General features: G+C 38.6%; 1 protein-coding gene across 3 annotated transcripts in view; it reads right to left on the reverse strand.

Annotated features, from left to right (window-relative positions):
* The window catches only part of CSMD3 (CUB and Sushi multiple domains 3), a 1,281,859-nt gene that overhangs the window by 433,925 nt on the left and 822,873 nt on the right, over positions 1 to 25,061 (reverse strand). The window lies entirely within an intron of this gene.

Consider the following 25,061-nt stretch of genomic DNA (forward strand, 5'->3'; position numbering starts at 1 on the left):
TTTATGTTCTGATTTATGTTGTCAAATCCTGCTAATGCATCCTACACACTCTCTAAAATGTTGAACTGCTTTTTGCCAGAGTCACTACAATTTATGCCTTCATGAATTCAGTGCATTACCTTATTTTTCATCTGTTAATTTATCTCTTGCTTCAGTCTTGCTATCAGAAGATTGTCCTTCAATTATAGTTTCATCATACCATTTCCAGGACATATATTCTTTTTTTTTTTTTTTTTTTTTTTTTTTTTGACAGGCAGAGTGAACAGTGAGAGAGAGAGACAGAGAGAAAGGTCTTCCTTTTGCCGTTGGTTCACCCTCCAATGGCCGCTGCGGCCAGCGCACTGCGGCCAGCGCACCGCGCTGATCCCATGGCAGGAGCCAGGTACTTCTCCTGGTCTCCCATGGGGTGCAGGGCGCAAGGACTTGGGCCATCCTCCACTGCACTCCCTGGCCACAGAGAGAGCTGGCCTGGAAGAGGGGCAACTGGGACAGAATCCGGTGCCCCAATCGGGACTAGAACCTGCTGTGCTAGCGCCACAAGGCAGAGGATTAGCCTAGTGAGCCGCGGTGCAGGCCATATATTCCTTTTCATAGGCATGCATTTAGGTTCCTTTTTTTTATCAACATCAAATTAGATCCTCTGTTATTTCACACATTTCACCTTCTGCTTTTCCTTATACTCAAATTGGAAGCACAATGATAGACTTATAATCCCAGTAAGAACTAGCAAGTTGATTAAAATAAACAGCTCATTTTGGATATTAACCAAGTTGGAGTTAACCAAGTTGCAGAGAAAGCACCTCACCAAAGTTCCTAAGACTTTAAAGTCTCAAAACAATTTTATTAAAAAAAAATCATTATTTGTTTGAAAGCCAGAGTTATAGAGAGAGAGAGAGAAAGAGAGAGAATCTTCCATGTGCTGACTCACTCCCCAGATGGCCACAAATGCCAGGGCTGGGTAAGGCTTAAGCCAGGAGCCAGAACTTCTTCAAGGTCTCCCATGTGGGTGATAGGGGCCCAAACACTTGGACCATCCTTTGCTGCTTTCCCAGGCACATTAGAAGGCAGCAGAATGGGAAGTGGAATAGTGGAACTCTAACTGGCGCCTTTATGAGATGCCCATGTTGTGATAGTTGGGGGCTTAATCTGCTACACCATAATACCTGCCCATCAAAAGCACTTTCAAGACAACTTTCTAAAACAGGACCTCAAAATTGGTCTTTTTCCTTTTTTTATCTCTGTACTAACATATAAAACTACCATTCATCCAGGTGAATAAACCAAAATGCTAGAATTACTCATTTTGCATATTTCTTCTCTCCTTACTATTTTTTACCTTTGTAAGTGTTAACAATATTACTTTATTTATTTATATAAAAACAACAAATTTAATGTACTTCATATATACAGTTTTTTTTTCGATTCTCTTTATATACAGAAGATCAGTTTAGCATACATTAAGTAAAGATTTCAACAGTTTGCACCCACACAGAAACATAAAGTGAAAAATACTGTTTGAGTACTAGTTATAGCAATAAATCTCAATGTACAGCACACTAAGGACAAAGATCCTACATGAGGAGTAAGTGCACAGTGACTCATGTTGTTGACTTAACAAATTGACACTCTTGTTGATGGCCTCAGTAATCACCCTAGGCTCTTGTCTTGAGCTGCCAAGGCTATAGAATCCCCCTGAGTTCACTGACTCTGATAATATTTAGACAAGGCCATGGTCAAAGTGGAAATTCTCTCCTCCCTTCAGAGAAAGGTACCTCCTTCTTTGATGACCTGTTCTTTCCACTGGGATCTCACTTGCGGAGATATTTCATTTAGTTTTTTTTTTTTTTTTTCAGAGTGTTTTGGCTTTCCATGCCTGAAATAGTCTCATGGGCTTTTCAGCCGGATCCGCATGCCTTAAGGGCTGATTCTGAGGCCAGAGTGCTGTTTATGACATCTGCCATTCTATGGGTCTGCTGTGTATCTCACTTTCCATGTTGGACCATTCTCTCCCTCTTTTACTCTATCAGCTAGTATTTGCAGACACTATTCTTGTTTATGTGATCCCTTTGGCTCTTAGTCCTATCATTATGATCAATTGTGAACAGAAATTGATCACTGGGACTAGTGAGATGGCATTGGTACATGCCACCTCGATGTGATTGAATTAGAATCCCCTGGTATGTTTCTAACTCTACCATTTGAGGTAAGTCAGCTTGAGCATGTCCCGAATTGCACATCTCTTCCCTCTCTTATTCCCACTCTTACATTTAACAGTGATCACTTTTCAGTATTCATTACAGTATTGAACCAAAAGTATTAAGTAGAACAAACAAAAAAAATACTAAGAGGGATAACATATTAAGTTGTGCATCAGCAGTGAGGGTAAGGGCTGATCAAGTCACCATTTCTCATAGTGTTCATTTCACTTTAACAGGTTTCCTTTTTGGTGCTTAGTTAGTTGTCACCTATCAGGGAGAACATATAGTATTTGTCCCTTTGGGACTGGCTTATTTCACTCAGCACAATGCTTTCCAGATTCCTAACAGGGATCACTTTTCAGTTAAAATTTAAACACCTAAGAATGATTGTGTGTTAATTACAGAGTTCATCCAGTGGTACTGGAACAAAAAAAATACTAAAATGGATAAAGTATCACATTGTACATCAACCGTCAGGACAAGAGCTGATCAAGTCACTGTTTCTCATAGTGTCCATTTCACTTCAACAGGTTTCCCCTTTGGTGCTCAGTTGTCGCCGATCAGGGAGAATATATGATATTTGTCCCTTTGGGACTGGCTTAATTCACTCAGCATGATGTTTCCCAAATTCCTCCATCTTGTTGCAAATGACTGGGTTTCGTTGTTTTTGACTGCTGTATAGTATTCTATAGAGTACATGTCCCATAATTTCTTTATCCAGTCTACTGTTGATGGGCATTTGGGTTGGTTCCAGGTCTTAGCTATTGTGAATTGAGCTGCAATAAACATTAATGTGCAGACTGCTTTTTTGTTTGCCAATTTAATTTCCTTTGGGAAATTCCAAGGAGTGGGATGGTTGGGTTGAATGGTAGGGTTATATTCAGGTTTCTGAGGAATCTCCAGACTGACTTCCATAGTGGCTTGACCAGTTTGCATTCCCACCAACAGTGGGTTAGTGTTCCTTTTTCCCCACATCCTCACCAGCATCTGTTATTGGTAGATTTCTGAATGTGAGCCATTCTAACCGGGGTGAGGTGAAACCTCATTGTGGTTTTGATTTGCATTTCCCTGATTGCTAGTGATCTTGAACATTTTTTCATGTGCATGTTGGCCATTTGGAATTCCTTTTTTGAAAAATGTCTATTGAGGTCTTTGGCCCATCTCTTAAGTGGGTTGTTTTGATCTCTTTGTAGATTCTCGTTATTAACCCTTTATCTGTTGCATAGTTTGCAAATATTTTTTCCCATTCTGTCAGTTGCCTCTTCACTTTCCTGACTGCTTCTTTTGCAGTACAGAAACTTCTCAATTTGATGCAATCCCAAATGTTAATTTTGGCTTTGACTGCCTGTGCTTCTGGGGTGTTTTCCAAGAAGTCATTGCCGGTACCTATATCTTGCAGGGTTTTTCCAATGCTCTCTAATAATTTGATGGTGTCAGGTCGTAGATTTAAGTCTTTAAGCCTTTTTGAGTAAATTTTTGTGTAAGGTGAAAGGTAGGCGTCTTGCTTCATGATTCTGCACGTGGAAATCCAATTTTCCCAGTACCATTTATTGAATAGACTGTCCTTACTCCAGGGATTGGTTTTGGATCCTTGATCAAATATGAGTTGGCTGTAGATGTTTGGATTGATTTCTGGTGTTTCAATTCTGTTCCATTGGTCTATCCATCTGTTTCTGTACCAGTACCATGCTGTTTTGATTACAACTGCCCTGTAGTATGTCCTGAAATCTGGTATTGTGATGCCTCGGCTTTGTTTTTGTTGTACAAGATTGCTTTAGCTATTCGAGGTCTCTTGTGTCTCCATATGAATTTCAGCATCATTTTTTCCAGATCTGAGAAGAAAGTCTTTGGTATCTTGATTGGTATTGCATTGAATGTATAAATTGCTTTTGGGAGAATGACATATAGAACACATCCTAAGAATTATTCTTGTTTCCCAAGGTGTTTGGCTATCCTCTTAATTTAAATTATTATAATCTCCTCCTTGGAGTATAAAAATACCCTTCTTACTGCTCTTTGCATGTGCATTATTTATCCTCTATGCCACACTCAAAGTGATTTTTTAATATATATATTTATTTATTTGAAAGGCAGAGTGACATAGAGAGAGGGACAGACAGACACAGAGAGAGAGATCTTTTTTTTCCCTGGGTCACTCCCCAATGGCCACAACAACCAGGGCTGGACCTGGCTGAGTCTAGGAACCCAGAGTCCCATATGGGTCTCCCATATGAGTGATGGGATCCCAATTATTTGGACCACCTTCCACTACTTTCACAGGTGCATCAGCCAGGGCTCAAACAGGCTGACAAAACTAATTGCAGTATGAACAATATGAACTGAAAGACAGTAAGTCCATTGCCCGAACCTTGCCATAACTATACATTGCCAATATCATTGAAAAAATTTCTTCAAATAGACTTACTTTTATTTCAAATTAAAGACATCTCCTGATTTGTCATAAACAAATAGCTTTTTTTCTAAAGCATCTAAAAATAAATATGCACCTATTGAAATTCAAGAAGTGCTTATACATATAACACCTAAAATAAGTTTGTGTATCTTCAGGTGGAAGCACACTACAATATAGGAAAGATTTCTCTAAAGGATGATTATTATATCCACCTGAACAAGAAAAAAAAAACTTGAATATACAGAAAAGAGAAAGGAAATTAAGAACATGAGATATTTTAAACTCTAATTTATTTATTCATCTAATCATTTATTCACTCAAATTTAGGTTTTTCAATGTATAATTGTGTCAGGAATGTGACTATGTGGCATTTGTACTACACCTGTTAATTAACATTTATTGAATATCTACTATGTGTCAAGTGCTATGCTAAGAATTCCCCAGTGTTACTCTATTTAAAATAATTCAACCAGTTAGATTATTATAGAAACAAATATTGATGTGTAAAAAATTTAAATAATTTTCATAAGAGCTATGCAGGATTTGAACAGAGAAAGTTTGACTCCAGAATTTTATTTCCAAAAGTCATTAAGACATTCATCTTATTTCCTTAGACTCCCCACAGTTCAAATGACAGAAACATAAAGAAAAACTAAAACTGTCATACACTCTATAACCATGAGATGTCCATGGTACAAGAGGCCTTGAATAGAACCTGAATAAAGGCTTCATAGGAGATATTCTGTTTAAATTCAGTCTTCAAGAATGAGTCAGAGTTCATGAGAAGGGAAAGTGAGGGAGGATATTGTAAATGGAAGCAACAGCATGTGTGAAGGCGTTGAGGATTGAGTTAGCACAGTATTTTTGAGTAATGCCAGTAGTTTTTTTGGAGAATCAAGAAGTTATAGGAGATGAAGGGAGAAGATTGGAAAATGAACTGGTGTGGATAGTGAACTATGAGTAAATTAAACATTGTAGACAAAGATTAGATAGATAGATAATAGAAAGCAAGCAAGCAATATGTTCTTTGACATATGATGAGGCTATGATCTGATGTTAAGGTAGCTAGGTAGATATTAGCCTGTGTGTATGTTAAGAGGGGCCAAAGAAAATGAAAAGTTTTGTTTGGTTGGATGAAGGAAGAAATGTAGAAGCATGCCTTGGGAACAGACCAGCATTTACACACCAAGTCTTGTCATTGTTGATAACTTGTTGGGAGGCTATTTTGTGTGGCTGAATGAGGGAAGAAATGTGGAAGTAAACCATAAATAACATGCAAAAATATTGGGGCTGGATTTGTGGCTTAGAGGGTAAGACAGTGTCAGCATCCCATACGCATGTTGTTTGCGTCCTGGGTGCTCCACTTCTGATCCAGTTCCCTGCTAATGGCCTGGGAAAAGCCATGGAAGACGCCCCAAGTGTTTGCACCTTTGCCACCTATGTGGGAGACCCTGATTAAACTCCTGGCTTCTGGATATGGCTTTTCTCAGTCCTGGCAATTGAGGCCATTTGGGGAATGAAGGAGCAGATGGAAGATTTCTCTCTCTCTCTGTTTCTCCCTCTCTGTAACCCTTTCAAATAAATAAATAAATCTTTAAAAAATTGTCATTATTCAATAACCTGGTTGGTTGGGTCCCAGTCCTCTCCCTGGGGGCAGCTTGGGGGATATCATCTGCCCATCACTATGGTAGTTATTATGAAATTCTGGGAGGAATTTTATACCAAGCAAGAGATCCCAGACCGGGAAAGGGAGTAAGCCCGTATCCAAATCCATAAAAACTCAGTATGAATGCAAACTGGACTCAGTTCTTTTCTGAGATATACAACTGGTCTATCAGGTGTATTTCTTTTCATAAATTTCTTTTCAATTTTCACTTTCCTTTGACTATTTCATATTTCATTGTCCATGAAATGGCTATGAGAATTATACATGAGAATATGGCTAGGAACAATTACCCACTAGTGCTTCACTGAGAAAAGCATAGTAGGTTGGAAATGATTTTTTTTTTCATTTTTTCCATACTGAATTTATTTCCCTTGGATATATACCAGTAAGTAAATTACTGGATAAAATAGTAATTCTATTTTTAGTTTTTTGAGGAACTTTCATACTGTTTTCCATAATGGCTGTACTAATTCACATTCTTATACACAATGTACAAGAGTTCTCCTTTCTCTATAACCTCATCAACACTTGTTCTTTCATTTTTTTTCTTTTTTTTTAACTTTTATTTAATGAATATAAATTTCCAAAGTACAGCTTATGGATTACAATGGCTCCCCGCCCCCCAATAACTTCCCTCCCACCCGCAACCCTAAGAGAATAGAGAAGTTTTTGCTCATTTGTACTACAAAAAGGCATATGTTCAATTGAGAAAAATGTCTTGAGACTGTCATAAATATTGAGAATATGAATAAAATTTAATCTATTACTGTGCAATAGAAAATAAGGTTTAAGATATATAAAAGTAAAAGTATTTTTATGTAAGATTTTAAAAAATATGGAAAAGAAAAGGAAACAATTCTGCTTGGATTAAAAAGGTAAAGCATACTATATACATTGAAATGTGAATTAAGATTTCACAAATTTATATGTACGTGTGTGTCTTGAGGGTGCAGTGGTTGGAGTTTGTGACATTCCTGGTAGAGGCGACCATTCTTTTCTAAAGAAATGGTAGTTTGAAAATAAACTGGCACATTTCACAATTCACAGAGCTCAGCACAGCTACAGTTTAGGTACAAGGTGTGTAAAGTGAAAGTGAGATTGGGGAAATGCAGGTTTACCTGTGTGTGAAGAGTCACTTTATTCTAAGTAAAGATAAGCTATTGATAAAGCACTTTGGACATGCAGAACAAATACTTCACACATAGCAACAGTCATACCAATCTTGTGTGAAGTGAACATGCCATAGAGTCAATTATAGATACATGACCTTACTCCCTTAGGAGCTAATAATGGGGCAGTAAAATAAAAGTATCAGGAAATATTCCCTTATATAAGAAGACTCAACATAGCATTGTTCACTTGAAACCTTGCTTAACCTGCCTATTTTTTAAACATTTTCGTTTGAAGAACCTTGAATGAAAGAACAAAGTGAAATACAGATTTTTGTCTAAATCTCTGTAGCTAACTGTTTAAAAGAGTTTGCAACCAGGGATAGATCAATATTTTTTGAACTGTAATAGCAATCAATCAAAGTAAATGGACTTTTCTTTTGAAAGACCCATAACTGCTAGCAGCCCAACAGATGCCATCAAAAACTTTGAAACACTACTGCTTTACTCTATCTACCAGATGGTAAAAAGAAATAATTTTTCTAGGTATAACTGTGCATTTATAAAGCAAGTCAGAAGAATCAACTATTTTTGTTCCTGATTATCAAAGACTATAATGAAAAAAGCTAGAGTGTAACAAATGAAGAGAAAATATCTTTTACTTTATCAACAATCATGATGACACAGTGTTAGTAAACAGTTACTTTGTTCCCATATGTATTTAACTAGTCATGTTTGGGGGGAAGGTTCTTAGAGGAGTTGATTGGACAAAGATTTCCTCAGGAGTTATGCATAACAGTTCTTCTAATTGATCTCACAAACTGCAGGTGCACTGCATCTCATCCAAACGTGGAAGTTCCATTTAAATGAAAATCTTATTTTTGTCTATACAGGTAGTTCCCAACTTATGGTTTGACAAGCTTTTTCCTCTTTATAATAGTGTTTATAATAGTGCAAAAGCAATATTTGTTCAGTAAAAAATGTACTTCAGATTTTAGAATGTGATCATTCCCCAGCTGCAGTATTATGTTTTCACGATGCTGGTCAATGTCATCAAACTGCAGCTCACAGTCAGCCATGCTGATCACCAGGGTAAACAGCTCATCCTCTATACTTTTGGTAAGCCATGATGTTTAGTGTGTGCTAGAAAACTGACCTTCCTTCCAGAGGAACGGAGTTCAATCCCTCTTAACTGTTTCAATAATCTTGAGCCAAGTCTTCTTGTGTGAAGCAGTACAAAGACATGAACCTATTGGCAGAACTGCCTTCTTCCTAGACTCTGAACACCTAGTATGACAACCTCTGTAATTTTCAGTATCTTATCTGCTACATTGCCTTGAAGGTCATTTCCCTTTCGGCTGACAGGTGAACAGAAAGCCATTTGCCATAGCCACTAAGACATACTTTGCAGTTTAGAGTGTTTCACATGCATTATTTACTTTTTAAAAAATAATCTTGTAGTATTAAAATGTTGGTTTTTTCCCTTCACCAGTCACACATATGGAGAAAAATCAGAGAATACATAACTAGATCAGAAACACAGATCTAAGTAGTGGCAGAGTTCAGACTCAAACTCAAATCTTAAAACTTTAAGAACTACTTCTATGATATATTTATTGAATTAATTTTCTAGGGATAGTAAGCATTACTCTTTCTACTATAGGTTTATGAAAACAGAGATGGATGGAAGGCTAGAAGAATGGAATATTTAGTCTAAATATTTTTGCTAAACTGATCTTCTGTATATAAAGAGAATCAAAAATGAATCTTGATGTGAATGGAAGGGGAGAGGGAGTAGATAAGGGGAGGGTTGCGGGTTGGAGGGACGGTATGGGGGGGAAGCCATTGTAATCAATATTCTGTACTTTGGAAATTTATATTCATTAAATAAAAGTTAAAAAAAATTTAAAAAATAAGATTTTGAGGTTTAAAATATCCCATTTTCAGAGCTTTCTCAATAGTAAATTATTCATTATTCATTTATTTACTAATTAATATACACTTACTTTTTACCACTTTGAGCATGCTTCAAAAATTCATAGAAAATTTGCATTACTTGAAAAGATATTTGTTTATTTTCATCCACATGAAAAGTAGAGTGACACAGGGAGAAAGTGAGAACCTTCCATCTGCTAATTTACTCCCCAAATGCCTATAACAGCCATAGCTAGGGCAGGCTGTCTTCCAGACAGCCAGCATCTGTGTCTCCCAGGATACTTTAGCAAGAAGCTAGATCAGAAGTGGAATAGCCAGAACTAGAACAGTCACTCTGACATGGGATGTGGGCGTTCCAAGCTGTAACTTAACCCACTGTACTACACTATGATGCATGCTCCTTGTTACCTTTTAATTCCAATTATCTATGAACTTGTAAAGTCCAATCATGCATATAAAATACTGAACTAAGGTGAGTATTTGGCCTGTGTGCCTATTTTAGTTACTTGGCTCTGCCCCTAGTTGCAGCTTCCTACTTCCTACTAATATGCTGTGGGCATTTGTGGAGATGAAATTTCATTTTCTCCCTTCCTCCCTCCCTCCCTCCCTCCCTTCCCTCTTTCCTTCCTGCCTTCCTTCTCTCTCTCTCTCAAATGAGTAAAGTTTTGTAAAAAATAACATACTGAAATGACTGCTGGAATATTTTTAAAAGGTCTAGATGACATTTTATCTGCCATTGGGAGACACACAATTTCCACAAGATAGATGGATACAGCCAACAAGAAATGTAAGTGCTTGAACTGAGTAAAGAGTCTAGAAGTAGAAAGGAGAAATTGGTAATACTTCAGAGATGTCAGAAAAGAGTCTCTGAAAGAGATGTTGCTAAAAGAGAGGAAAGAATAAGCAGAGACAGGAAGTGAAAAATACTAACGTAAATGGGGAAAAATCAAATGTAGTTCTTTGTTGCTGAAACTTAGAGTTAGTTGGTGGAGGAAAGAAGGGGCAGTTATGGGGATCTTTTGGTTTTCTGCACTGATTAGTGCCTGGGAATATTTTCAAATATTAATGGCTGTTAGGAAACTTCTTAAAAATCAGATTCCCAGAACACGCTTCAAGTAGTTTTAAGGTGGGACCCAGAAATCAGCAAGGTCTAGAAGACCTTCAGGTCATTTATTTGATCCTTTAATCTCACAAAACACAGAGGGAAAAATCTAATAGGATGTGTCCCCTGGATAATCTCAGATTTCTGACATAAGGAGATGATTGGTATATGTTAGTGAAACAGAAATTGTAGCTCACCCTTTTTGCATTAAATGAAAAGAGAGCATATAAAATATAAAGCATAATTTATATATTTATTCAGTTGTTTTAAAAGGCTTTTAGATGTTTTAAAAATAACTTGAATTGGAGTGCTGCCTCAGTTCTGTGTGACTTTAAGTAGAAAAGACAAACTCAAAACACCAGTGTGCTTTAAGAGTTCTCTGAAAAAGTCAGAAGTGCTTCAGGTTTTATTCAGATGAAATTCTCTGGAATAAACACACTAAGGAATACTGGTACTTCACAGCAGGAGATAATTTGCCATCTGAGAAGTGGCATTTAAGTACTCAGAAGAGAGCTGGGGGCCAGGAAGTTGGGTTTTGAGCACAGGAGCTTGGCAATAACTTAATCAAACAGGAAGCATTTTAGCATCTGGACTGATACACAATCTTTCTGTGGAGATATGCCTGAAAGTCTAGATGGCACCACAAGGATTATCAAACAAGGAGACTTCCTTTCTTTCCTGTCCTTTTTCTTTTTCTTTTTCTTTCTCTTTAACATGCTTAGGTGTAGTAAGTAATCACCAGCTTTCTCTAGCCCTGGCACACTGTGTCTCTCCAAATTGTTAACAAAAGATTCTGTAAGATGGGTTTTACTAAGCCTAGGGTCCTGGTCCAATTGGTAAAGACAATAAAAGAAACTCCAAAGGGAAACACCTTGAGCAAGAACTCTCATGAAAGGTGCTGACTTCTTATCCTTTTAAAGGAATTGTCATATCCCACATTCTTTAAGGTTTAATTGGACAAAAAAACATTTTTCCCCTAATTCTTTCCCCTGATAAAAACCCCACACTCCAATTCTTCACCCCTGCCCTTGGAATAACCATTTGAGGTCATATATGATAAAAATCCCTAGCGAACAGGTTAACTCTACCTCCAATTTGCACATAGGATGTATGGAATTCTATTATATCATTGAGTCTGTTCAGCTGTAATTTCAGACAACAAAGAATCACATTCCTGGAATTTCTGTGAATGTGAACTTTCCTCTTTTTAATTCCTGATAAGGTTTGTCCTCCTTTTCTATCCCACAGAGAACACTTTTTCAGTGGCATTTTCACAAATCCATAGATCGTTTTACTTGAAAGCAAAGTTCTCATTTTGCCTTTCACTCTAAGTAATATTATTGTGGTTGACATTTCAAGGAAAATTATGGGCCCCAGGAGAGCAGTGGAGGTTGGCCCAAGTGCTTGGGCCCCTGCACCCACATGTGAGACCAGGAGGAGCACCTGGCTCTTGGCTTCAGGTTGGCGCAGTGCCAGCCTTAACGGCCATTTGGGGAGTGAACCAACGGAAGGAAGACCTTTCTGTCTCTCTCTCTCTCACTGTCTATAACTCTACCTGTCAAATAAATAAAAAAAAGAAAATTATGGGCAAGAAGTCTGGGTTATATATGATAAAAGAGGAAGACAGACACAGAAATTCAAAGGCCAGTATTATAGAGAAATAGGAGTGGCTGCTCTGTACCTCCTTCCACTCCTAGAAACTCCTCTTCCCCTCTCCCATGCCCTGTCCAAGTAAATTAGAGGCCAAAACCTACAGATGTCTGTTAAATTAATTCCCACAGTGGTGATACTACAGGAGACCTGTAATTTAATATGATTTAATTAAACAGCTAAAATAGGAGTTTTTTTAAGGTGTGGATATTTACAGATGTGTGAACACATTCTCTTAAAATCACAAATCAATTGGGATCTATGCATCGGATTGTTACTCTAATTGCTCCTCCAAAAGAACTTTCTCCAAAGAGAAAGGAATGTCTGTGAATGAGAAGTTTCCTTTCCTCTAAGGCTAACTGAGATGCAAGAGAAAATTCTTTATCCTCGAAGGGACAGTTCATCAGGCATGCAAGTTCAGTCTTGCCTCCAAACTGATCTCCAGGTACTTCTGTCACTCAAAGAATTATCTCAGATATCCCATTAGGGAGTAGGCAGGAACATAAGCCAGAGTAATCCAGGGAGTTCTCCGGTGAGGACAAGGAAGTTTGTGCTTGAGCAAGCATTTTATGCAACTTTCTGAAATTGGTGGAGCAAAAACAGAAGACAGGTTTTGTGTTGTTATTTCTTTTAAAGATTTATTGATTTACTTGAAAGTCAGAGATACACAGAGAGAGAAGGAGAGGCAGAGAGAGAGAGAGAGAGAGAGAGAGAGAGAGAGTCTTCCAACTGCTGGTTCTATCCCCAGATGGCCACAAGGGCCAGAGCAGCGCCAAAACAAAGCCAGGAGCCAGGAGTTTCTTCAGGTTCTCCCATGTGGGTGCAGGGGCCCAAGGACTTGGGCCATCTTCCATTGCTTTCCCAGGCCATAGCAGAGAGCTGGACCAGAAGTGGAACAGCTGGGACTCAAATCAGCCCCCATATGGAATGCCTACACTGCAAGCAGCAGCTTTACCCCCTACACCACGGTACCAGCCCCATGGGTTCTTTTTCTTTCTCTTTCATTTCTTTCTTTTTTTTTTTTTTTTTAAGATTTATTTATTTATTTGAAAGACAGAGTTACAGAGAGAGAGAGGTCTTCCATCTGCAGGTTCACTCCCCAATGGCCACAAGGGCCAGAGCTGCGCCGATGATCCGAAGCCAGGAGCCAGGAGATTTTTCTGGGTTTCCCATGTGGGCGCAGGGCCCAAGGACTTGGGCTATCTTTTTCTGCTTTCCTGGGCCACAGCAGAGAGCTGGATTGGAAGAGGAGCAGCAGGGATTAGAACCGGCACCTATATTGGATCACATTATCACATTGAGTATTAAAAAGACTTGTTGAGGCCAGACTTGTTGCTCCACTTCTAATCCAGTTCTCTGCTATGGCCTAGGAAAGCAGTAGACAATGACTCAAGTCCTTGGGCCCCTGGACTGGCGTGGGAGACCTGGAGGAAGCTCCTGGCTCCTGGTTCCTGGCTTTGGATCAGAGCAGTTCCGGCCATTGCAGCCAATTAGGGAGTGAAGCAGTGGATGGAAGACCTCTCTCTCTCTCTCTCTCTCTCTCTCTCTCTCTGCCTCTCCTCTCTGTGTGTAACTCTGACTTTCAAATAAATAAATACATCTAAAAAAAAAAAAAAGACTTGGTACAATTCAATTTAAAACTCTGTCCTCATTCTCTCCATCCACTCACCCGAGATGTTTCCGTGAGTAGTGGCCAGAAAGACTCAGAGGGTGAGGATGAGTGTAGAAGGAAGGTCAGAACTTGCTGATTCACTTTTCCATTCACTTAGCACTTGGAGTGGGGAATGTGCTGTCTCTTCATTCACATCTTACTCCCTCCCTTTTCCTTTGAAGTCTTTCCTTTTAGTGAGTTATGGCTCACCTTTTTGATGAGTTAGATTATGCTGTCAGAGTCCTCTCTATGTAATATCTATGTCACATCTCCTTCCCTAACCATAACCAGTCAATGGTGCCCTCCCATTTTTTTTAAATATTGAGAATATTTGCTCTCTTATGGAAAGTGTAAGTGAGTTGTCTTGAAAGGACAAGAGAGGGGAGGGGTGGATTCCATAATATAGAGAATCTCAACCTTTTCCAGTTACCTCTTTTTCTACTCCTGACAATATTTTCTCTTCTTATTGTATTTTCTTTAGCTGATGGCCAAGCACAGGCACCTTCTTTGGTATTCATTTGATTCATAAGAAATTCATATCATTAACTCATTAGACAGTTTAAATTAAGATCTCTCTCCAACATTTTCCAGGTTTTCAGCATTTTCTTTTCTCTTGTTCAACAGGCATAAAGGGCAGCTCAGCAATTCCAATGTTTAAGCAAATATCCACCTGGGGATTCTAGTCCCTCTTTCACACAGGTGTTGTCATTCTCTACAAGGCAGTCTCTTGGATCCCTTTCCCTGAATTTGGCTTGAAAATAAGATGACTAGAATCCTCTTACTTTAGTGAGATAAACAACTTATGACTACAACTATGATAGACAGATAGATGGATTAATCTCTTTTACTTCTCTTTTACTGCCTATAAAAATTGGGAGTAAAATGTCTGAGATTATGACCGAGACAGAAGATTTAGTTAGGTCCTACTTAATAAGCTCTAAGAGGGTCTTTGGACATCAATTTTTTTGTTTCTTTTAAAGATTTTCTTTCTTCTCCTTAAGATTTATTTATTTTATTGAAAGAGTTACACACACACACACACACAGAGAGAGAGAGAGAGAGAGAGAAAGAGAATCACCTGCTGGTTAACTCCCCAAATGACTGCAATGGCTGGAGCTTGGCCAATCCAAAGGCAGGAACCAGGAGCTTCTTCCAGATATCCCATGTGGGTACAGGGGGCCCAAACACTTGGGCTATCTTCTGCTGCTTTCCCAGGCACATTAGTAGGGAGCTGGATCAGAAATGGGGTAGCCACAATCTGAACCAGCACTCACATGGGATGTTGGCACTTCTGGCAGAGGCTTTACCCTCTATACAATAGCACCAGCCTCTGGATTTCAATTTTCTATGGAGAGGAATGTTGATAAATTTTTTTTCTCCTTAGTTGGAAATCTAAATAGCCAATTCCAAAGCAGCTTGAAAGTTAGGCTCTATACCTTATTCTTCTACACATTCACTCCTATTGCTTTTCTTGTCAAGAAGCTTACAAAGAGAACAATGTCCAAGATTATTGAGTCTCCACAAGAAAGATGCAGCTTCTTTCACTCAGTCTTAACTCAACATCTTAATTAAATCATCAGCTTAGAGCAGCAGCATTCATGTGACTCTTCCCATGTAATTTGCTAAATGTAAGCCTCTTTATGGGCAAAGCAGTCCAGGGCATGTATTATACTGTAATCACATTAAAGAACATGACCATGTAAGAAGGCCAGTATCCCATTTTTATTTTTGTTGGGGAGATTGCTTTGGACCAAGGGGTGCTTTACTGACTATATTATAACAGGCATGGGGGACAGAGAGCTAGGTAAAAGTGAAGAGAGAAGTGGATGATGTCATCAGAGCCTTTTGAGACACAGAGATTATTGAGAGGACTAGTGAGTGAGCACAAATGAAATTAACAACAAGCCATTCCTACGCTTAAACTACAAATCCAACTACCTGTAGCAATTTGTGAGGGAAAGGCAAGGGTTCTCAACAGTGAAGTTGAGAATAGGAATAAAGGAATGGGGGCAGAAATAGGAAGACCATTTAGGGAACCATGACAGTAATTGAGGCCAGGGATACTGACTTCTAGAGCCACAGTGTCAGAGCTGGAAGTAAAAAGAAGTAGTTGAATTTTGAATATAATATTTATAAAGTAGAATTAGCAAGTTTTTCTGACAATTTTGTATGGTTGTGATCGAAAGAAAGGAATCAGGAATGACTGAAAGAGTTTTGACCTGCATTACTGAGATAATGCCATTGCCATTATAATGATGGAGAAAGTCTGTGACAGTAGTAAGCGTGCAGTGATGGTGAGGGAACAGTGATGAGCACCATTTTTGGACAGGTTAAGTTGGAGATGCATGTTAAACATCTAAGTGAAAATGTTGAGTAGCAGTTAAATATATGAGTCTGGACTTCAGGATAAAGAACTAGGTAGGTAAATTTGAGTGACATAAGCACGTGAATGTTACATAATATTGGATGAAAACTCAGCAATAGGATGAGTGAAACTTATAGACGAATTGACTAAAATCCTAGTTCTGGGATGTTCACTCAGAGACCCTGTGAGAAACCAGGAAGGGAAAAAAATGAGCCCAAGAAGTGTATCTAATAAAATATATCATTTATATATTTTTCTAACTTATGTTTCTCATAAAGAGTTAAATAATTTTAAATTTTAAACTACTGAGAAATAGGATTTTAAACAAATATGAAAATGATTTTATATTTAATATTTTATAACAAAATAATGACTATATTTTAATCTAACACTTTGCATTTTTCTGTCTACCTGAGTATATTTCAGTAGCATGCCTTTTCCAAAAAAATGACATCAAAAATAATAAATCTTAAAATTCAGGAACCATTTCCTCTGTGGTTGCAATACAGTTAGAAAAATTAAATTATGTCCAGCTGTCTTGCTTGTAACAGCAGAAAACTCCAGATGACTTAGTTCTCACAGCTTGAAACTCTGGAAGAGAACTTTCTTGTTTTAACCTAATTCTCATAGCACAGTATCTCTTTTAAGTTCTTTTGGGATGCATTGGCTGGTTTATTACTAGCGGACACAGAAGTGAGTATTTATAAAGTAGAAAAACATCCCAGAGAGTAGCTTGAAAAGATATCAAAAACTTTATCACTCTCTTCCATTTTTTAAAATCAATGTATAATTTCTTAAATGAGGTAGAAAATGCCTTTGCTATGGGTACAGCAGGAGTTGTCTCCCCAAAACTCATGCAGCTGTTTAAACTCTGACATCTTCATGATAATGACTCATTGATTAAGGGCAGAGATGACCTAATGATGATATATGAGAGGTAGGACCACTAGGAAGTGACTCTCTCAATGTATTTTGCTAAATGTAAGCCTCTTTCTGGGCAAAGCAGTCCAGTACATGTATTACATTGCAATCACATTAAAGTACATGCCCATGTAAGAAGGCATGAGTCATAGAGGCAGGGACTTAAAGAGAAATTCTTGTGAGATGCTTGATATTTTGGGTTCTAGTTGGGCCTAGACTCTTTCATGCTCCTTCATAGCTCAATATATGATCCCACCTCTGCACCATCCATGATCAGTCTCCACTGACATTGAACTATGCAGCCACCAGATCCTGAAATGTAACTTCCAAACTGTAAAGTGAAAGAAGCCTTTTAGGTACTAAAGAAGTTCCTCCAGGATATTTTAGTTAAAGTAATGAAAAGAAGATTAATAATAGTCTTCATAAATCTTCCAAGGAGTCAAAACACGAACTGAAAATCATAAAGATGCAATGAGCCAACTGATTCTGGGGATCCTGAGGACAGAATACAGTAGAATGAGCCTTGTGTAAATTTGAGAGTTATTTGTGGAGCGGAGGGTTAAACACATGTGAGCAAAGATATGAACCATGAAAGGGAGAGAAGTATAGCCTGTGGAAGATGAGAGCCCGTGTATATGAGCATGTGGGAGAAGAAGAGACATGATGATGAGGAGGAGGAGGCCAATGATATTGATGATTACTTCTACATCTAATAGCTATCTTGAATGAGGGATTGGAGAAGGAATGGCTTAGGAAGATGTGAGAATTTTTCTTCTGTTTCATTATACAAAACTTTTGCAACCAAACCCAAAGAAAATAAGAGTAAAAATCACTATTATTTATCAATTATTCCTAAATAAGTTTGGGGTAGTTCCTGATTATGCTTAAATCAAATCAACATAGACCATTAAGCCTCAGTAGAAGCTAAATTATTAGCAAAACTGTAGCACCAAATGCAAAAAAGTAACAAGACATGAACAAGATATCCATATAAAGCAAAAAAAAAAAAAAAAGGCAGTACAGAGGGTACTCTGAGGTTAACAATTCAGTTTGAGGGAAAATGTGCAATTCAAGGCATGAGTTTCCAGATAGATTCTAGTTGCTAAAGAATTAGACTGAAGTAATGTTAGATAATTTCACACACAAAAAAGAGGAACTCCAGAAACTTCTTCATTAAATAACTACTCTTAAAATGGTTCTTATGTGTATCCAAAGGACATCCAATTTCTGTAGATACTGAAGTGCTTTCACAGGAGGGAGGCAGGCTGGTGGCCATTCATGTCTTCTAAACTTCATTGGCCCAGGATTTGTTGTTTCTTTGCATTTTTCAATTAAAGTAGTCTTGGGAGTCACTAGTTCAAGCTGTTTCTTTCTAAAAAGATGTCATTTTCTAATGTCCATGATGGGACTAATGGGTTGATGAAAATACTATTGTCAGTCACATCCTGCTATATTGATTATTATTGTTATGTTATTGTTAAGCAGATAAACACTTATCTGCAACCAAGTCTCTGTAAGTGGGAGAACACTCTTATGAGGGTGAGCATTTTTTTTTTTAGCCCACTCAGTTAATTTTCACTTCCTTCCTTGCTCCTATAAGCACTTAAGGTTATGATTCCTAACCAACTGCATTGGGCCTTAGGTACTATCTTTAGGTTGAGATTCTTCAATACTGCCATCTATTATTGAGGAGCAGGAATAACTCAGTTTGTTGTACTTGGTATAGTAAAGTTTATCTGGTGGCCCACTGAACCCTTAAGAAAAATAATTCAGTGGATAACTGTCAAATCTTACTTATTTCTGAAGATACAAAGGCACAAACTTAAATGAATAAATAAAATCTAAATTCAATTTTATTATGCATTTTGCCATGTTTTCCAAATTTCCTAGTACTTTGGGTGGCACTGGGAACTTTGAGGTATGTGATCAGATTAGCCTGCAATGCCCCTAGGGAACCTGAGATAGAACTCTGGTAGTACTAAGAAAAAAAAAAAAAAAAAAAAGGCAGGATCAGAGTACAGAGAGAAGGAATTCCAATGATGATGCCAATTAATGTATTTTGTTTTTCCTTAGTGGGACTGAAAGTGGGATGTTTAAAGACAGCTACTAATTTTTCCTAATGATGACACTGGATCAACCCATTCTTGAGAGAAAGGTTTAAATTTCCAGAAAGCCTGAATCTATCTTTGCTTAAGGCACCAATGTTGAACTTTAGGATAGTACATTAAATGTATATCCCATTTCTGCTCAACAGTTATATTTAAGAGATCTGAAATGAATTTACATTCGTAGTTGTATCACAGAACTCTAATACATTGTGACATCATGTCCCCCTTTGGTGTGACAATCTTCATTCAAGGACTAGCATAGTTTACTTTCATCTTTTGTAAATATTTTCACTGGTTTAGAGTTGAGGAATAGTTGATCTGGGTGGATCACTGATTTACCAATATGCCTAATCAATTATGTTTAGGAATAATTTAGAAAGAATTATGTTTAGAAAGAAGTTTGGGAGCAGAGATGGTGACAAACTTGAAGTGGATTGACACCCAAAGTTTTTCCAACCAAAAAAATTTATGCTGACTTCCCTTTTCTATGAGTTCTGATTAAAATAAGTAACTTCCTAATTCCAATTTTAACACAGAGCTATCCATAGGTAAAAATAATTTTAACAGTGCACTGGACATGTTCTGTGTAAAGAGAAAATACAAAGTTGGTTGTATTGATCAGCCATATAAACATGTACATTTGGAAATTTCTTCTATACATTTAGCACATAAGAAATAAAAAAAAGTTTAAAGGCTAAAAGTTAAGGATATGTTAGAGATGGTGGCAATACCCCAGAAGATGAACTGTAACAAATAACAAGCAAAGAGATTCCAGGATGGCTTCATAGGGAAAAGATGTGCTGATTTTGAACAGGGAACATAGCAGAAGAAAAACAAAGGAAGTGAATTTCCAGGAAAGAGTTGGAGAGAAGGTTGCACTGAAAATTCTACAGAAAGAAGAGGGACTCTGGAGCAGCATGGAAAGTATGGACATACAGCAGCAAGTGGGGACACCACCCAAGACTCTCACAGCTGGGGGCTGGAGGAGATGCCAGCTTCTGATAGCGAGATGAGGGCAGGCTGCGACAGCCCATGGCATTGGTGATATTGCTTGGGAGAACCTTGCAGACCAACTGACTTTGAGTCTGGCCTGGAGCTATATTAGGGGGCAGGATATCCACCTAAGCCAGTAAAGGAAAAGCATGATTCTTTCCACCCATGCCCCAAAAAACTGGCAACCAGTTAGAAGGCACCATCTTGATGACAGTAGAGGCTGCAGTGGCTCTTGCTCACTCACCACCAGGGGATTTTACCAGAGGGAATGATATGAATTCCTCACTGACTTTGAGTCTGGCTTGGAGAGTTGGCAGAGGCTGGACACACACTTAGGACTGTGAGGTGCTCCCCTCTCCTCATTCTGTAACAGGTCTGGGGCTCAAATTTCCAAAGCAGAGCACCCACAAGCAGCTGGCTCTGGGAACATATTTGCTGTTTCTGTAGATGGAGAAGGCTTGCAGGGCTGAGAGTGGAGCCCCTGCACCCTGTGACTGTGGGAGCCTTGCAGGCTATAACTGTGGGAATTCTTTGACTGTACAATAGGGCATGGGGTATATCTGGGTCTTTGTGCAATCACTGGGTCTGGTTTCACAGGCTCAGAGCTCCCTGACTGCCTGGGGTGGGTCATTGCAGAAGGTTCTGTGCTCCCATTGAGGACCGCACAGATTCTTTGTGCGGTGCATGCACCTGGATGGGTGGGGGATGTGCCCACCGTGGGCTAACCCCAGACATTGATCATCTTGGAAGAGAGGAGGAAAGGTTGTGACTACACCAACCGGCATAACTATACCTTCTTCCCTGCTTTCAACAGAGGAGATCCACCATGCCCAACTTAGGTGTCAGCCTGGATTCTCACCCCATTCTTGAGCACGGATCAGAGCTCTGTGGCCCCACTTAGCACACAACTCTGGATATCCACTGAAGGAGCAGACACTCCACTAAGTCATAGAGGCAAAGCAAATGCCTAAAGAAATGCAGAAATACCAGAAACAACAAGTAATACAACATGACTCATCAAAATGAACGTAACACTTCAATACCAGAATGTGAAAAACAAGAGCTTGATAAAATGGCTGAAAATGAATTCACAAGAATGATCATAAGATTACTCAGAAACACAGAAACAAAATGAGATAAAGAAATCCATACATAACATGGGTGAAAAAGTTTTCCAGGAGAAATAGATATTGAAATCAAACTGAAATATCAGAAATGAAGACTTGAACCTGTCAAATTGAAAATACAGTGGAAAGACTTAGCAACAGGTTTGGTGAAGCAAGGCAAAAGAAAGAATATCTGAGATAGAAGACAAATTCCTGTAAAAAGACAAATAAAAGAATAAAATAGAAAAACTCCAAATAGTGTTGGAGATTTATGGGATACTATGAAATGACCAAACATACATGTCTTAGGATTTCCAGAAGACATGTAAAGACAGAATGGATTAAAAAGCCTATTCAGTGAAATAATAACAGAAAACTCTAATTTGGAGAAAGAATGGAACACCCAAGTACAGGAAGCACATAAGACTCCTAATAGACAAAATTACAAAATATCTTTACTATGACATATTATGGTCAAGCTTTCAACAGTCAAACATAAAGAAAAGAATCTAAAATGTGCATGAGGGAAATGCCAGAATACCTCCAGAGATTTCTCAATTAGACTAACAGCTGATTTCTCATCAGAAACCCTAAAGACTAGGAGAGAATGGAGAGTCATAGTTCAAGTCCAAAAAGAAAGAAGCTGTCAACCAAGAATAGCATACCCAGCAAATTCTCATTTATAAATGAAGGTGAAATAAAGACATTTAAAAACAAACATAAATTGAAAGACTTTGTCACACTTGTCCAGCCTACCATAAAGAAACAGAGAGGGGGCCGGCGCCGCGGCTCACTAGGCTAATCCTCCGCCTAGCGGCGCCGGCACACCGGGTTCTAGTCCCGGTCGGGGCGCCGGATTCTGTCCCGGTTGCCCCTCTTCCAGGCCAGCCCTCTGCTGTGGCCAGGGAGTGCAGTGGAGGATGGCCCAGGTGCTTGGGCCCTGCACCCCATGGGAGACCAGGAAAAGCACCTGGCTCCTGGCTCCTGCCATCGGATCAGCGCGGTGCGCCGGCCGCAGCGCGCCGGCCGCGGCGGCCATTGGAGGGTGAACCAACGGCAAAGGAAGACCTTTCTCTCTCTGTCTCTCTCTCACTGTCCACTCTGCCTGTCAAAAAAAAAAAAAAAAAAAAAAAAAAAAAGTATAAAAAAAAAAAAAAAAGAAACAGAGAGGGGCCAGCGCCATGGCACAGTGGGTTAATTCTCTGCCTGCTGCACTGGCATTCCATATGGGCACTAGTTCTAGTCCTGGCTGCTCCTCTTCCAGTCCAGCTCTCTGCTGTGGCCCAGGAAGGCAGTCGAGGATGGCCCAAGTGCCTGGGCCCCTGCACCCGAGTGGGAGACCCAGAGGAGGCTCCTGGCTCCTGGCTGAAGCATTAGCAGCTCCAGCTGTTGCGGCCATAAGGGGAGTGAACCAATGGAAGGAAGACCTTTCTCTCTGTCTTTCCCTCTCACTGTCTGTAACTCTACATCTCAAATAAATAAAGTATTAAAAAAAGAAACAGAGAGCAACAGTCATAATTATGAAAGAATGTGAGGGCAGAAAATATCTCCTAGTAAAAATACAAAGGAAATCCAAAGCAAACAATAGGAATATTTATGGAAAAATGGTAGGATCAAATTATTGCTTAATCATTAATATCCTTGAATGTAAATGGCCTAAATTATCCAGATAAGTGTTATAAACTGGAGCAAGCATTGTGACGTAGTGGGTAGAAGTGCCACTTGTGATGCCAAAATCCCATATGGGACCTGACTGCTCCCTGTTCATGCTCCTGGGTAGACAGGAGAGTTGACCCAAGAACTTGGGCCCCTGCATCCACATAGGAGACCTGTAAGAGGCTCCTGTGTCCTGGTTTTTCCTGGCCTAGCCCTGACGATTGCAGCGATTTAGGGAGCAAACCAGTGCATTGAAGATTCTCTCTCTCTCTTTCACTCTCTCTTTGTAACTCTGTATTTCAAACAAATAAACCTTTTTTACAAAAAAAAATACAGACTGGCTGAATAGATTATAAAATAAGACCCATCTATTTGCTGTCTACAAGAAACATACCTCACCAACAAAGATACAGGAAGACTGAAAGTGAAAGGATGTAAAAAGATATTCCATGCTAATGGAAAGCAAAAAAGGACAGGTGTAGCCAAAATAAACTATACAAAAAGTGTTAAAAGAGACAAGGAAGGGTACTCTGTAATGATTAAGGGATAAATTAAGCAGAAAAATGTGACTACAGTAAATTTATATGCACCCAATCCCAGGGAGGATTTAAAACAAATATTAATTGATCTTTTGGAAGAAATTGACACTAATACATTAGTAATGGAGGACTTAAGCACCCCTCTGTCATCAGTCGACAAATAAACTAGACAGAAAATCAATAAAAAAAAAAAACAGAGCTAATCTATACTATGGACCAAATGGACCTTACTGATATCAACAGGACATTTCGTTCCACATTTGAAGAACACACATTCTTTTCATCAGTGCTTGGAACTTTGTCTAGCATACATCATAAGCTAGGCCATACAGCAAGTTTCAGTAAATCCAAAAAAATAAAAATCTTACCATCTATCTTTTCTGACCACAATGGAATTAAGCTGGAAATTAATAACTTAAGAATATCTAGAAAATATGCAAACATGGAAACTGAACATGCTCTCAAATGAACAGTGGGTCATAAAATAAATCAAAAGAGAAATCAGAAAATTCCTGGAAACAAATGAAGATTATAATACAACATAGCAAAGCAGTGAAATACAGCTGATGCAGCATTAAGAGTGAATTTTATAGCAATTAGTTCCTACATCAAGAAATTGGAGGGGCCAGCACTGTAGCTTAGTGGCTGATGCTGCCGCCTGCAGTGCCAGCATCCCATGTGGGTGCCAGTTCAAGTCCTGGCTGCTCCACTTCTGATCCAGCTCTCTGTTACGGCCTTGGAAGGCGATGGATGATGGCCCAGGTCCTTGGGCCCTTGTGCTCACATGGGAGAACTAGAAGAAACTTGTGGCTTCTGGCACCAGATCGGCCCAGTTCTGGTATTCCAGCCATTTTTGGAATGAACCAGTGGATGAAGGACTTTCTCTCTCTCTTTCTCTCTTTCTCTCTCTGCCTCTGTCTCTCTGTAGCTTTCTACCTTTCAAATAAATAAACAAATCTTTAAAAAAGAGAAATTAGTAAGACATCAAACAAATAATCTGTCAATGCATCTCAAGGAACTAGAAAAATAACAACTAAGCAAACACAAGTATAGTAGGAGGAAATAATTAAAATCAGAGAAGAAATAATCAAAATTGAAACAAAAATACAAAAGATCAGTGAAATGAAGAGCTAGTTTTGGGGGAAAAATACAAATTGATACACCATTGGCCCAGCTAACCAAAATTCTAAAAAGAGAGAGAGAGAAGATCCAAATAAATAAAATGAGAGATGAAAAAAGAAGATGTAACAACAAATACAACAGAAATAAAAAGAATCAACAGGAATTACTACAAACAGTTATAATCCAACAAATTGGAAAATCTAGAAGTAGATAGATTCCTGGAAACATAAACCTACATAAATTGAGTTAAGAAGACCATAGAAACCTAAACAGTCTAATAGCCAAGATGGAGATTGAAATCAGTAATATATACGAGTGAAACTGACATTCTGAGATTTGATTACTGTTTACATCCCTTGTCTCTACTGCTGAGGAACAGTGTTTTACCTTTTTTTTCTTCTTACTATTTTGAATTCTTCACTTAGTGGAGGGTTAACCTTATGACTATGAAATAAACTGAAAGTATTTCATTGTAGAAATTAAAAGAAAGAATAAGGAAGGAAGGAAAAGGAAGGATATGAGCATGA

The sequence above is a fragment of the Oryctolagus cuniculus genome, chromosome 6 (assembly GCF_051225735.1).
Source record: "Oryctolagus cuniculus isolate XC-2025 breed Fujian yellow rabbit chromosome 6, ASM5122573v1, whole genome shotgun sequence".
In the NCBI taxonomy this organism is placed as follows: Eukaryota; Metazoa; Chordata; class Mammalia; order Lagomorpha; family Leporidae; genus Oryctolagus; species Oryctolagus cuniculus.